The 16,307-nt window shown below is 35.4% G+C and overlaps 1 protein-coding gene across 2 annotated transcripts in view; it reads left to right on the top strand.

The window, feature by feature from the left end:
• LOC145267219 (uncharacterized) overlaps positions 1 to 16,307 on the top strand; it is a 140,631-nt gene that overhangs the window by 107,714 nt on the left and 16,610 nt on the right. The gene's annotated exons all lie outside the window — the stretch shown is intronic.

Raw genomic sequence — 16,307 nt, 5'->3', positions numbered from 1 at the left:
ATACTTGAAGTATATATTTTTTAAAAATTGTATAATTTTAGCCTTAGGATCAGCGTGCTATATATATATATATATATATATATATATATATATATATATATATATATATATATATATATATATATATATATATATGCACTTTTTCTGCAAATGTAGTATGTAATTTTCCTGTAGTCAGTAGACACCAAATAAGCAAGATGCTTTAAATTATACATTTTATATATATATATATATATATATATATATATATATACATATATATATATACATATATATATATACATATATATATATATATATATATATATATATATATATATATATAAAATGTATAATTTAAAGCATCTTGCTTATTTGGTGTCTACTGACTACAGGAAAATTACATACTACATTTGCAGAAAAAGTGCAGTAAGTAAAACTTATTTTATATTATGACACTGGCGTATTCTACACTACATAATGATTGGGAAATTTATTAATAATTGTATTCTGTACAGTTAGGGGTGTTTTCCGTATATGTATATACACATGCATACATATACTTTATTTTGGACACACACATATATGTATCACTATGTATGTATATATATATATATATATATATATATATATATATATATATATATATATACATGTGTGTACGCGATATTTTGTTCCACTTTTCAAATATTTCTTAACCCTACAACAATGTTACGCTACCTATAATTACCCACAAATAACATCGGTCTCCTCATTAATGCGGATAAAACAAAGTTTATGACTTTCAATGTAAAAGGAGAGGTCTGGACTCTGGTTGGCAGCTGAAAGAAGACACTTAGTTTACGTATCTAGGCAGCAATATAGTTTCCATAGAGAGAGATATCAAAATTCTAGAGGGCATGGGCCGCATTGGATGGACTTCGTCCGGTGTTGAAATGAAGGCTAACTAACAAACTGAAAAGACAGTTCTTCAGGGCAATGGTAGAGGCTATACTTGTTTACAGTGCTACAGCCTGAGCACACACCCAAAATTGGAAAGGAAACTAGACGCCACATATATCCGTATGCTACGAACAATATTAAATATATCTTCGCAAAGTCATCCCACGAAGCAGCAATTTTATGGCAACCTACCTGCCATATATAATACCATCAGGAAAAGACGCCTACGATTTGCCGGTCACTGTCTGAGGAGCAAGTATGAATTCGTAAGTGATGTATTGGTATGGGATCCACGACACGGACGCTCAAGAAAAGGGCGATCTGAGTCCACGTACATCATACAAATAGCACAGGACACCAACTATGCCCCTAAAGATCTAAGGAAGCTGAGGGATGATAGAAGCTCTTGGGAGAAAGTGTCACATTGGTCCGGGCAGGGAGTCTGCCCTGATGCTGAACATTGTACATTATTTACTGCAACAAACCATGACCTTTTTTTTTAGAGTTCCATATATTTTTCTTGTTTTGGTGGAAATAAATGTCCAGGACATATTTTACTTAGACCTGCTATTTTTACTAGTTAGTCATGACAAGGGTTTCACTTTTAAATGAAACTAGGTTTACAATGTTGGTTATCGCTTTCCTCTTAGTTAGAGCGAGACTATGCCACTGGCAAATGTAGGTTCTCGCCTAGCTTTTGTTCATTTGTAATAATACTCTAATTATTGAAGACAGCGTATTGATAATTCAAACTGTCTTCTATTAGTTATAAATAGAGTGTATGCCCTCATCTGAAACTCGGGCGACTTGCTGAAAATCGTAAGGATAGATCATCGTGCATTTCATTATCGACTTTCTTTCTCATGTTCCAGATTCTCAGTCATACTTCACAGATATTGACTCTAAAACTGTGTGTTTTTCCTAACTCTTCCCCCAACGTATATACAAATGTATACATCTGCATATATGTGCCGATCGTTTTCTATGTTTTTAATTAGGATACAATTACGATTCCGAACTACATACATAGCCGAATGTATATATATATATATATATATATATATATATATATATATATATATATATATATATATATATATATATATATAAAGCTGGATATGTGTGTGTGTCTGGCCACGAATAGGCTCCTACATAGTTGACTATTTTACAAAACTGATTACATATAAAGATAGAAGATGTATCGAGACACAGTAATGCTTATGTTTGATCTGGCAGAACGGTGGTTCATTAAAATTGCGGGGGCCGCGTACTCACCTGGTCCACAAAGTATGAAAATAAAAAATTTGAAAAATTAAGAAAAAGAAAAAAAGTTTACAAGTGTTTTTGATATAGATGTACATAAGAATACTTTGATAAGTATGTTTTAACTTAACTATGGATGATATGATAAAATTGTGGGGTCTGCGTTCGCGCCTGGCCTCCATAGGATGAACATGGGCACAAACTTTAATAAAGACTTTTCATATCTATCTGCGTAAGTATACTTTGATAATTATGTTTCAGTTATTATTGCGAGCGTATAATAACTACCCCTGTTAGTCGTTTAGAAATGTAGAAATGTGGTATAATAAAATTATGGGGTGTTCGTTCGCATCTGACCTTCATAGAGTGAAAATATATCACAAAGTTTAACAAGGTTTCAGTGTGAACAGGTATGATGTATGGGGTTTATCTATTTTATTTTTACTTTTATCATATTTTGCTTTGGTTTTGGTACCCCCAAATTTAACCCAAATTTAGAACCCTTCCTTTTCATAAATCAGAGTCCATTTTCTGTAGGCTGTTTTTGAACCCAGTCAACGACGGGTAATTTAACATTTCAGCCCGGCTTAGGTCGGGCTCTATGTAATGTTCATAAGTTTTTGTGTATATGTATATATATTAAAAAGTTTGACTGATGTCAAGGTTACCTACAGGGAACCTTTCTAGGGTTTAGGCCCCAAATTAGCGGAAGAATTTCGGTAGAGTCTTTAAAGGTGAACACTTTCTCTTGGAAGCCAAATTTTCGCCCAAAACTTCATTAAAACAATGTCGCATGTCTAAATACCCTTTCTGTAAAAGAGACCAAAATTGACTAAATAGTTTGTTAAAGACCGTAAAGGTAATATATTTTAAACTTTGATCCCTTAGCAGCCAAAATCTAGGCCAAACCCCGATTTAAAAGTTTGCTCTATGTCTGAATACACTTCATTTATAATTTTAAATGTTTAGACCAAAAACTGGATGAGTAATTTGGTAGAGACCACAGTGGTTAAACTTTTTTAAAATTTGATCCCAATTTTTACCCGCTTAACATTTATTTTTTGGGGCTCACATCAAATCATAAAGTTTGACCAATGTCCAAGTAACCTACACTCAAAATTTCAAGTGTTTAGACTCAAAATTAGCGGAGGAGTTTTGTAGAATTTTCAAAGGTCAAATCGTTGAACTTTGACGAATTGAAAGTAAAATTTCTGGTCGCAACCCGATTAAAGAGATTTTCACAAATTTCAATACCCTTTTATTTCAAATCTCAAGTCTGTAGACTGAGAATTGGCATAGTATTTTGGTAGAGAAATGTATACACACAGGCACACGCACAGATAATTTCCGTTTTATATATATATATATATATATATATATATATGTGTGTGGGTGTGTGTATGTGTGTATGTGTGTGTGTGTGTGTGTCGTTAATAAAGTTTAATACGACACGTATATATGTATATAGCGTTACTATCCTTTTATTGGTTGTATGGTTCTAGTTCTGGTGGCCAAAAAAAATTATCAGATATATACATCTATAAGTAAAATAATGTTTATTTTTATAAACATAAGATATTTTTCTTTTCATAAGGGAAAAAAAAGGAAATACAGTTTTTAAATAATGAGAGTAAAACTTTTAATTAAAAAATCACTCATATGTTATATAGAAATCTTTCCAGAAAACAACAACAACAAACAAATCACGGTGCACGAAAAAAATATGCGTTAATTCTGCCATCTTTTTTTAAGTCCAGCTATAATTCTACAATTTTACGTATTCCTTTTTATAGAAAGGCTCCGGAATTCTCTTTATAAATCATAAGTAATTTCATTCTTAAAATATTAATGATATAAATCTAAGTTTAATCATATAAGACTTACAAGCAGTATATCAGAATTAAAGGCGAAGTACGAAACTAATTAAGCTACGTAAAATTACCTTGTGCCGTAAAACCTTTATTGTCGTGAAATAAAAATACAAAAACATCCTAGGTGTTTGTATTATAATATATCCTGAAAATATTAATCGATTATTGTATTATTTGACTCATTATTACTAACATAAAATATCCTTTAAACTTGTGATGATCGTTGTAAGTTTAATGTTATTCACCCAGGCATCAAATAAGATACATACAAGCGACTTAATTTTTCGAAGATATCTCCCTTAGGCACATAATTATTTTCCTACTTACTAGGAAAGAAGTAATTGAATCACTATTTTGGCTGGTGCATCTGCTACTAGTCTCTCGCTCCTAGACAAGGTTCAAAAGTGAATCGCAAAAACCTGCATGAACTGGCATGTAAGTCTCAGCCTTTGTCCCATCGACGAAATGTTGCATCCCTCTGCTTGTTCTACTAGTATTTTAATGGTGAATTCTTTGAGGAACTGCAAGAACTTTTGCCCCCACGACTTAAACACCCTCGACAAACCCGACAGGCAGCTAAATCCCACCCATACAGTAGAGATCGCTAGATGTAAAAGAGTTTTCTACTCTAGTAGTTTTTTCCCCAGAACAGCTAGACTTTGGAATTCCATTCCAGGTCCCTGCTTCTCCGACTGTACTGATGTGCAGAAGTTCAAGTGTTACGTGAACCGACATCTTGCTGCCCAAATCCCTACATAGTACCCCAGTAGTTGTTGCCCCTGATAGTAGCCCCCTACACCAAAGTTGCAATGTGCCTTGTTTGGGGTGAAAATATAATTAAAAGAAAATAAAATAAAATCCCTATCCAAATTTTCGAAAACCCTTACTGCCACATTATTATAACTAGATTCATAAATTTACAACGAATATACTCAAATTGAAAAATTAACCTATGTTCATTTGATGGGATATATATATATATATATATATATATATATATATATATATATATATATATATATATATATGTGTGTGTGTGTGTGTGTGTGTGTGTAGAGTATATACATGTATATAAATATATATATATATATCTATAAGTATTTACTATAATAAGTATTTAATACTTACTGATTCCAGTGTTTCATCCTTTCGGGCATCATTAATACCACGATTAATACCGGTCGACAATACATGTGTGTGTGTGTAGAGTATATACATGTATATAAATATATATATATATATATATATATATATATATATAAGTATTTACTATAATAAGTATTTAATACTTACTGATTCCAGTGTTTCATCCTTTCGGGCATCATTAATGCCACGATTAATACCGGTCGACAAATTCGACAACGAAGCCGTCTCTGTCTCTATTAGTGTTGTGGGCTACCAAGCATCACGATTGGAGGACTAAGTAGAATCAACCATTCCTTTGTAACCACTGGTCTCAGAAAATAGATGGATACATTCATACCATGTTTAACAGTATGCTACGAACGTGTTCCTCTCAAACCACTTTAGTGGCTCCTGTATTCGTAATGATAAATGCATATTATATTTATAAACTTTACACTACTTGTGGTTTCTTTCATTTGTGACCCCTAGCACGGGTCTGCAACAGCTGGCTGACGAGGATGATTCAAGAACTTCCAGTATCAATCTACAACAATTGCTTACAACAACGCGATGACGAATATTTGGACAAAGACTCCCTCTAAAAACAGTCATTGAAAAACAACATTTGACGAAGAAACGGATTCAAGCAAAAAGAACACACGCGGAAATTCGAAATAATTGCTTCCTAAACTCGGGGGAAATTCGAAACTTCAAAAGTATTTATTTTCAAAAGTTCGGTGAAGAACGGGAAAATTACTTGCCAACATTTGGGAAAAAACCAACATTCAAACGTAAAAACACACAAACTCTGGATAAAGAAGTCTTCGGAAGTAAAGGACAACAATTCTTGCGAAAAAATAGGATTTTACAAAGAGGTCGTCAAAAGCCCAATCTTACTATTAAAAAAACTACAAAAAGCTTTACAACGAGTTGAAACAGAACTCATAAACAATTGTGTTGAGAATAATTACAACTGAATCAATGATACCAAGTTTGCAGTAAATACAAAAAAACAACCTGTTTCCATCTCTACAAATACAAGTAATGTTAGAAAAAAATTGGCGTTCTAAAAAGCATGTTTCGCTAATATGTCTCATGGTTAGAAGGCTATAGTTTTGGGAAACGAAAAAAAAAACTTACGCAAATACAGCAAGTAAATGATAGTATATTTTATTAGTTAAACCAAATATTCGTACACATTAAAAGACGTCGGATTTTTATCCGATTAAAATAAACTTTTCACTGGTCTACGAATTGCACGTCGAAGAAGAAAAAAAGATTTCGCTAAGTGTTAACGAGAAAAGTATATTATTTTCGCACAGAAATCAAAAAGAATAGCCAATATTAAATAAATGCTATAAAATCTCTTTTGCAGATAAATAACTAATTATTTTTCTGGAAAAAAAGAGGACGATTTTTGTAGGATCAACAAAGAATTGAACTATTACCTACACGTAACAAAAATTGAAACATGGCAAATGCAATCTACTGCTTTCTGTATAAACGTAAACGCCGAATTATTTTCTCCTGAAAATTTCCACACGAGGAAATAAATATATGAAAGAAATATTCGTTGAATAACCAGGTATGAATTTTGCAAGGTTTTTTTCTGTTGAGTTGGTACTAAAGGAAAAGTAAATCAACGAATTGTGTTGTTTCTGAAAAATCAGTTTGTCATATTAAGTAATTCTAAACCTTCAAAATAAAACAAAACAAAACAGACATTTGTTAAAAACAAATGCTGGAAATGGTGAAATTCCAACAAGGTCAACAATATAAACTTGAAAAAAGGTTAAGATATAAACAATTGGCAACACAAAATAAAAACGAAGCAAAGCAGTTAAATTTAATGAAATACTTCGAGGAAAAACAGGAAAGAGAAAAGAAAGAAATGAACAAACAGATAGAAGAATTGAGAAAAATACATTTAGAGCAACAAAACCGGTCAGATAAAAAATGGACTTTACAACGCAAGTTTTAATGAACAAGGACAGCGAGGAAGATATCAACTCGGCCTTTTTTCCAAAATGCAATCAGGCCAGCTTGTAATACATTTCACTATGCTCCTGAGAATGACCTAACATTTAAGGCATATTTCAGATTATTTGAAGACCTTTTCAAGATTGAATTCAGTGCATATACGGATTAAAAGAAGGCTCGTTTATTGCTACGGAAGATCTGTGCATTTGAACATAACAAATTCGTGGACTGTATTTTACCAATAAAATCCAACGAAGTGTTGTTATACAAGGCAGTCTTACGGTTAATCGAGCTTTAATGTTCAAAAGAAGCCTTTTCTATGAAAAAAATGATAATGCATAAATCCTACTTTAATAAGTACTGCAACGATTTCAAGTTGTCGTCATAAACGACGGACAATTTCAAATGCCTAATATTCACACAAGGGTTGACAGCCACAAAAATACGCCGATATAAGACGTCGTGCTCTAAATAAATTGGAATTATAACATGATTAGACGCTTCAGAAATTGGCTGAAGATAGTCAGCGGTTCGTGGCAGTGAAATAATATTCCCGAAACATAGAGGATGCAGGTATCGCACCAATTAAAATTATACGCTCCAAACAAAAACGACACCAGTCCGCCAGCAATTACTAGGCAAGAGGCGAAAAGAACCCTCACAAAATTATCAGGATAGACAAAATCTTAAGACCCCTTGTAAGCAAATGTGGAGGAACTTATAAGTACAATGCATGTAAGTACCAAAGGGAAATAACATCTGACCTATGCAAGCGAGCAGGGCACAAAACCTCATATTGCAAAGCAAAAGTTACAATAAGAGCTACGTAAAAACTGCAAAAATTAACCGTTCACCAAGAAAGAACATAAGAAAATATGTTACGGTTAGAATCTGAAATAAGTAAGTGAAACTGCAATTCAATTAAGGGTCGGATTTATCGATTATAAATTTACACACCTGGACGAGTATAAAAAGGCCTCCGATGACAAAGACGAATAAAGTCGCAAGATCGGTGACTGGTGAAAAAATAAATGTTGAAGGTGAGGTAGTTATTAATATGTCACTAAAAAGAATGACAACAATCTAAAAGTGTTCGGTCTAAAGAACGCAACGAATTTATTCGGGACCGATTGGATTCAGGAATTTGAATTATGGGACTCGCCAATGAGTTATTTTTCTCACAAAGTCAAAAAACTTACTGCCTAAGCCGACAAAATTATAATAGATCTCAAAAAATATTTCCCATGTGTGCCCTCTAAAAAGCCTGGATTCTGCACAAAAATAAAAGCGGGATTTGAATTGTTGGATAAAGAAAAATCAATATTCAAAAAGCCACAGAGCATACTGTTCGCTTCGAGGGAAAATTTTGAAGAAGAATTGAAAAGACTAGTAGACACAACGATTTTGACGGTTATTAACAATAGTGAGTGGCCAGCCCCCACCGTATACGTGGAAAAAAATCTAGAGATTAGAGTATGCGCGGATTTTTCTACCGGATTGAATGCAACGCTCAAAGATAACCACTATCCGCTACCAAACCCAGACGAAGTATTCGCTAAGTGAATGGCGGAATTTTTTTCGAAAATAGATGTAAGCTAGGGGTACCTACAAATACAATTAGAGGAAGATTGATCAACACTTTTGTGTATCTCAATGCACAAAGGCATCTATAAATTCAATAGATAAGCACTTGGTATAAAAGTAGCACGTGCAATTTTCAAAATAGTCAAAACGTTGAACACCATAGAGATCATGTATTTCCAGTGTTTGACAGAATAAAAGCATAAGGCTTCATATTGAAGGCAGGAAAATGCGAATTATTTGGGAACGAATTAAATACCTGGGTCATATCATAGATAAGGTCGGGAGGAAACTCGATCCGGTTCGATCCACAGCTATGAAAGACATGCCAGAGCCGCATAATGTAACTACGTTGTAGAGTTGTTTTTATGGCGGGCGAACTATTATCAAACGTTCATTAAGAACATGCATAAATTACGCGCGTCATTAAATGTACTATTAAAAAGGACAAAAATGGGACTTGACGACTGAGTGCCAGGCAACTTTTAAGCAGTTAAAAATGCATAATCATCAGAGTTATCCCTGACTCATTTCAATCCGAAACAAGAGATTACTGTCGCAACCGACGGAAAATATTATGGGATCAGGGCATGCACTCTACACAAGACACTTGATGGGTCCACTAGGACGATTGCCTATGCGTCAAGACCTTTACTACCTGCGGATAAGAATTACTCCCCAATATAAAATTAAGCACTGGGGATCATATCCGGTGTAACAAAATTTCACCGATTTTTACGGTCGTAAATTTAAATTACAAACTGACCATAAGCCGCTTATAACCATCTTTGGCTCTAAAAAAAGGTCAAACAGTCTACAAAGATGGGGCACCATTCTACTGAATTACAATTTTAGTATGGAATTTCTCACATCTGCGAAGTTAAGTCTCACAGTCGGATTGGCCCGATAAATTCCGAAATCAAAAGAACCGCTGGAAAACACAGTAATACATCAATACAAAGTGCAAAGGACTATACACACATACTGTGTAATACGATCAAAGAACTACCAGTGACTTTAGAAGATATAATAAGGGAGGCGGAATGAGATAGTTTCACCAAAGAAAGGAAACAATGCAGAAGTTTATTCTATTCTATTTGCAATTAGGTACTGTTTTACCGAAAAAGAGTAGTAATCCCAGCTACATTACGAAATAAAATCCTAAAGGATTTCTATACGGGATACCTTTGAGCTACACGAATGAAGAGACTTATGAGGTCCTACTTTTACTGGAAGAGTTAGGACACTGATAGAGAAGGCACGGTAATGTCATGTAAGGGATGCGCATTGCTTGCAAATGCGTCCACAATACAATTTTAGGAGATAAGTCATCTCCCTCTCAGTACAATAAGTCTCCTGTGTGTTATGAGTAAGTTGCTGGAATCCATATTACATAGAGAAATAGTCAACCACCTCAGCAGAAACAAGCTTCTTAGTGACACGCAATATGTTTTCCGCTCTGCAAGATCTACCGCAGATGTGCTGACGGTTATATCTCACGGGATTAGTAAATGTCTTGACAAAGGCTTCCTTTCTATGGCAATTACTCTTGACATATCAAAGGCCTTCGACAAGGTATGGCATAAAGGTCAACTTCACAAGCTTTCCAGCTACGGTATAACTGGAAATGGTTTCTGAATCATTAAATCATTTCTCTCCGATAGGCTCATAAGAGTAGTGGTCGATGGACAAAAATCAGAGGCCTGCAGTATTAATGTTGGAGTCCCTCAGGGGTCAATCCTGGGCCCAACTCTCTTCCTTATCTACATCAATGACCTCCCTAAACTCATACTTAAATCATTCGTTGACATCTGTGCTGATGACACGACCATCTACGGCAACACATAAAAGGCTGTAAATGACAAAGTTCTCTCTGATTCTCTCTCCTCTGATTTCGAGCGCGTGGTTCAGTGGGGGAAAATGTGGCTAGTTACCTTTAATGCATCAAAAACCAAACTTCTATCCTTATATTATCAACGCTCTGATCCCCATCTGGCATCAATTGGGATGGATGGCTCTCGTCTGGGTGAGGCCCCGTGTTTTGACAAGCTTCTGGATTTGACCTTTACTCCTGATCTGAAATGGAACACGTACATCAAGTCTGTTGCCAAGGTCGCTGGAAAGATGGTGGGATCCTTCTACCGCTCCAGAAGATATCTCACTACTGATGCAATTCTCTATCTATATAAAAGCCAAGTACGTCCAAGGATAGAATACTGCTGCCATATCTGGGCAGGAGCTGCTAACAACAACCTATCCTGCCTTTACAGAGTACAAAATAGACTTCGTGGCTTAGTGGGGGATGCCCTTTTCTCTACCCTGCAACCTCTCTCCCACAGAAGAGACGTTGCGAGCCTATCCTTGTGTTATCGTTATTTCCATGGAAAGTGCTCGTCTGAACTCCAATCTCTGGTCCCCCCTCGCCAATCTTTCACGAAAAACACCCGTCTAGCTGAGTCCACTGTGAAAAATTTCCCCCACTCTTTATCTGTGCCTAAATCAAAACGTGGATTCCATGAACAAAGCTTCTTTCTTAGAACTGCACGCCTGTGGAACTCTGTTCCGTCTGCCTGCTTCACACCTCACTACAACTTGGATGTCTTCAAGTCCAACATTAACAAATTCCTAATGAACATCCCCCTTAAGTAAACACTTCATCACATCTCTACACTAACATAATGTACTTGCAATAACCCTTATACCTGAGTGGCTTCCGGGCCTTGATAAGGGTTACTAAGTGGGGAGTGCGGCATCAAGATGTCGGTTTACATTACACTAGAACTTCTGCATGTTGGGGAAGCAGGTACCGGGAAGGGAATTCCAAAGTCTACCGGTTATGGGGAATAAACTACTGGAGTAGAATACTCTCTTACATCTAGGGATCTCAACTATGAAGGGGTGGGATTTTATTTCCTGTCGGGTTTGTCGAGGGTATTTTCATCGTGGGGGGTACAAGTGCTTGTAGTTCGCCAGAGTCTTCACATTAATATACTTGTAGAACATCCAGAGGGATGCTGCATTCCGTCGATGAGACAAAGACTGAAGCTTGGATGAATGTTCAGGGCCTATTAGGTTTACGATTCTCTTTTAACCCTTTCTAGGTGTGAGAGACTAGTAACAGATGCACCGGCGCAAATATGATAACAATACTCCATACATGTTCGAATGGTAGGCTTATAGAGGTAAAGGATACTTTCGGGCGTTAGTAGCTTTCTAGCACAGTAGAGAGAACCTACCTTTTTAGCAGCGGTTCTTGCAATGTTCTCAATGTTATTGTTCCAACTCATTTTTCTTGTGAACGTTGAGACGATGAGTTTAAAAGATGTGCTTTCATATAAAGAGTCCTTGGCCATAGCTATTGGTGGTAGAGAAGGTTTCTTGTAGTTATTGAACGAAACAATTCTAGTCTTGGCAGCATTGAATGTGACAATGAAACAATTATTTAACAGTGGTAGACAGTTTTTCAAAATGGCCTGAGGTATTTTGATGTAAAAGCCCAACAACGGATTTTATAACCAGTGCTCATTACGAATTGGATGCTAGGTTTGGTGTGGCCGATTGTCTAGTGTAAGACAATGGCACTCACGTGACTTCAGAAGATTTTAATAACTTCTGCAAGGGTTTTCAGGTTAACCACATAACCGTGCCAACCTATAATCCTCAATCGAACGGTCAAGCAGAGAGGTTTGTAGATACATTAAAAAGATCCCGGAAGAAAACTAAAGGAACGCCCCCAGAAAAAGCGCTCACACAATTTTTACAAGTTTACCAAATTACGCCAAATGAAAGCGCTCCATCGAAGAGGTCGCCGGCAGAGTTAATATTCGCGAGGAAAATAAAGCCGGTCTTCGAGAAACTTTTTCTAAAACAGTTGAAACTTCCGATTACTATAGTTCCTAAAAATAGGTATTTACCTGGTGAAAAGGTATTTTCCAGGTACACAAGCATAATAGTACGATGTGGGAACTAGGTAAGATCCAGAAAATTATTGAGCGGATGGTTACATTATAGAAGGTCTAAGATTTACTCACAGGAAGCATTTTAATCAAATTCTGAAACCTGTCATAGATGACGAAAGACAACTTCCTGCTGAACAAGAAGAGTTAATGGAATATATATATATATATATATATATATATATATATATATATATATATATATATATATATATATATATATATATATATATGACACGTTCGAACTGGTAACACCAGAAGCAGTCGGACAACGCCTGTCCTCCAGAAAAAGGAAAATGACCGACCCGATAATCCCAGGAAAAAGAGCTACACGATCATTCCAGGGAATGAAAAGCTCGGAAGGTGGGTGTTGTGAGGTACAAATCACTAAGAACTAAGTGGAATCAACCAGTCTTATGAATATCTCCTGTTTCAAAGACTAAATGGAGATAGTCATACCATGTTTAACCGCTTGCTACGAACACGTTCCTCTAATAACATTTTAGTGGCTCCCGTATTCTTTATGATAAATACATATTAGATGTATACACTTTACAATGCTTGTGGTTTATTTTAATTTGGGAAATCTAACGCGACGGTCTACAACAATTAGCAGGGACTAAAGTCATTCGGCTACCGTTTACCGCGATAAATTTTATTGAAATTTAAACATTTATATTTGAAATGTTTTTCACGTCTGTCAGAGTGGTCTGATAATTATATGATGATTTGGGCATGCGAGCTAAATTAACCGACTTTATTTCAAATGTAAAGTGCTCAACGATATAGCACAAGTTTTTAAAGGGGTTTGTATAATTAGTTACTATAATCATTATTAAATATCTACAGACACTAGTGTTTCATCTTTTCGGGAATCATCAGTGCAAGGTGTCACGAGTAACACTGTTTGAGAGATTCGAACCCGGCAACGTCGTTATCTCTGATTCCGTAAGCAAGGACCAAATCCATTCGACCACCCTTAACCGCGAGTAATTTTATTGAAATTTAAAGACTTTTCTGTTCTTGACGTCTGTCAGAGTGATCTAATCATTTTTTATGCTCTCAGGATATGAGCTAAACTAACCGAATATATTTCAACCGTAAAGTGCTCAACGATACGAAACATGTTCTTAATTAAAATTAAACAAAGATTAACAAATCCAAACATATAACAGGACTATAGTATATCCATCAATTATAAGACAGTGTTTAGAGCAACAGAGAGCACCAATTTTACGAGCAGTAGAAATAGCAGTGGATGTAATATATGAACTTCAAGAAGGCTTTGATGAGAAAGAATAAAAAGTCGTTTTTTCATCGAGTGCAGAGCCATCAGTAAGAATCTGAGAAAGAAAGAGAACGTGCTTACGATTGAAACAAAATAGATGAGACTGAACAGGATTAAAGGAAACAATCGATTTCTTACTGCAATCAATAATTAAACAAAGGTAAAATTGTCGTTTGCGTGACACTGCTGTCCGAACTTTCACTTTCTGGTTACCACTTGACGCGTCTTCTCTCCACTCCAAAACGAACTTCTGCAACTTTAGCTTTTCCATCCCCGAATCCGACTTTTCTCTTCTACAAATACGACTTCTCTGCTCGCAATCTAACTTCAGAATGCCTTCCTTCCCCAAATCACTCCTCTTTTATCTCCAATCAGGAGCATCTCATTTGCATACCTCGTGGTCACCCTGTAGGCATGTAAAGAAGCAGGGCATCCATGTTTGTTTCTTTCTTCTTCATTACGAACACGAGGTAAGCCACACAAAAACGCGGTCGGTCGTTCTTGTTTCTTTTTTCTTCATTTACACCACAAATTGTTTATTTAAATTGATTCGACGAAGATGGATAATAGAAAACACTAGAATAGAGGTTAGTTTTATCAAGATAATTGCTAATTTCTTGAGAAATATGTTCTGGAAATCATATTTATAGAGAAGAAACCGTGTTGTCCTAGAATAAAATCTGAAAAATACCGTAATTGATAGAAAAAAATGCTGGTCATCATACAGAATTACTCGGAATTAAAAAAGTGGAATAACATTTCTCACTATTTACAACGCTTTTTTAGATTCTGCAAAGATCACGACAGCCAACTTTTTGGGATAGTTTCGAATCTTTTTATAATATCTACACTTATCTTCAGAGATTGCTGTATTGTAGGCATTATTAACTTTTCTATATAACCGTCTAGAAACATCAGAACAATCCGAATGTTATTGATTAAAGAAATGATTACGGTAGGCTATGGAAGGAGCACAGACAGAGGAAACTAGTAAAGACAATGAAGTTTGGTTTGAAACTGACGATAAGAAATAAATGAACCAAATCTAACAAAAATTCCAATAAGTAATCTCTTTAATATCAACACTCGAATACGTACCATAGATAAAACCACATAAAATGTCAAAAAGAAAGCGGTAAACCAATCTCAATGTGCTTTCCTGTTGCCAAACGTATTTCTATAGAATGGGCCAATCAACAGAAAAATCAAAGTAAACATATAAAACAGATTATTAAAACAGAACCCAACGAAGAAGAAAAAACACGGAGCATCGTTCAAAAACAGAAGTTAGAGCATCGTTCAGAAACAGAAGTTAGAAAAAATATCAAAGGATGTAAGGGAAAGTGACAGTTTAAAATAAGTCATAAGACAAAGAAATGTTGAGAAATATTTCACTAATACGCACACACACGCACGTATATATATCAAGGGTAGGACAGAAGTACTAAGATTTACTCACAGGAAGCATTTGAATCAAATTCTGAAACCTATCATAGATGATGAAAGACAACCTCCTGCTGAACAAGAAGAGTTAATGGAATATATATATATATATATATATGACATATTCGACCTGGTAACCCCAGAAGCAGTCGGACAACGCCTGCCCTCCAGAAAAAGGAAAATGACCGACCCGATAATCCCAGGAAAAAGAGCTACACGATAATTTCAGGGAATGAAAAGCTCGGAAGGTGGCTGTTATGAGGTACAAATCAATAAAAACTAAGTTGAATCAACCAGTCTTATGAATACCTCCTGTTTCAAAGACTAAATGGAGATATTCATACCATGTTTAACCGCTTGCTACGAACACGTTCAGCAGACTAGAGCCTCATGTATTTTTTCTTTTAAGGACTGCCCATCAGGGTCAAGTCTGGGTAACGTGCTGTCCACCTACTTTGCTCACCCTGGATATATAATTCATAGAAATGCTTTTTTTTCTTATTCTTTCCTATGAAACAGCAAGTTTATGTTTCTCAAAATACTGCAACTTCGTAAGAAACATTTACAGAGCTTTTCCATTCTTTCCCGACAATGAGTTTCGAAAAAAGTCGTAATATATAATTATAAAGTCAGAATTACATGACCAAAATAAAAACTAACGGAGAACATTCCCGGGTTATACCGTCTATAAACAGTATGCCAATGAATAAAATGTGCATGTCTTTTGTCCGTATAAATGTTTCTAGTTGAATTCGCTTTGTACATCAAATGCGGGGTAATTATCCAATTTTCAAAGGTGGCCACGTCGATCGATTTCTATGAATATTTAAACGAACTCTTTATGTTTGCGGTTTTGTTATCATCGACTTATTAGTTTCG

The sequence above is a fragment of the Euprymna scolopes genome, chromosome 42 (genome assembly GCF_053919585.1).
Source record: "Euprymna scolopes isolate OS-2025 chromosome 42, ASM5391958v1, whole genome shotgun sequence".
NCBI classification, from domain to species: Eukaryota; Metazoa; Mollusca; class Cephalopoda; order Sepiida; family Sepiolidae; genus Euprymna; species Euprymna scolopes.
This window is presented reverse-complemented; position numbering and strand designations above follow the sequence as displayed.